This window comes from Mercenaria mercenaria, unplaced genomic scaffold, assembly GCF_021730395.1.
Source record: "Mercenaria mercenaria strain notata unplaced genomic scaffold, MADL_Memer_1 contig_4734, whole genome shotgun sequence".
Taxonomy (NCBI): domain Eukaryota; kingdom Metazoa; phylum Mollusca; class Bivalvia; order Venerida; family Veneridae; genus Mercenaria; species Mercenaria mercenaria.
Window position 1 is genome coordinate 8,370 of NW_026462985.1, and position 843 is coordinate 9,212.

Here is an 843-nt window from a genome sequence, read left to right on the forward strand (position 1 = left end):
GATATAATACAGTCAATACTATAAATAAAGAGCTAACATTTGTTTGGCCGGCTTAACAATGAAACGTGTTCAGTTTCTTGAAACAAATATCGGATGGTAGAAACCATAATGCATTTCTTACAAATTGTTAAGCTGGCATAACAAATTAACTCGTGATAAAAGCACTTGATATAAAACAGTTCTGTACAGAAATGATTTAAAGAGGTGACATTTGTTCGGCCGGCTTAACAATGAAACACGTTTAGTTTTTCGAAACAAATATGGTAGAAACCATGATGCATTTCTAACAATTTGTTAAGCTGGCATAACAAATTAATTTGTGATAAAAGCACTTGATATAATACAGTCAATGCAGAAATAAATAAAGAGCTAACATTTGTTCGGCCGGCTTAACAATGAAACATGTTCAGTTTCTCGAAACAAATATCGGATGGTAGAAACCATAATGCATTTCTTACAAATTGTTAAGCTGGCATAACAAATTAACTCGTGATAAAAGCACTTGATATAAAACAGTTCTGTACAGAAATAATTAAAAGAGGTGACATTTGTTCGGCCGGCTTAACAATGAAACATGTTTAGTTTCTCGAAACAAATATGGTAGAAACCATAATGCATTTCTTACAAATTGTTAAGCTGGCATACAAATTACCTGGTGATAAAAGCACTGGATATAAAACAGTTCTGTACAGAAATCATTAAAAGAGCTTACATTTGTTCGGCCGGCTTAACAATGAAACATGTTCAGTTTCTCGAAACAAATATGGAAAAAACCATGATATATTTCTTACAATTTGTTAAGCTGGCATAACAAAGTAACTTTTGATAAAAGCACTCGGTAAT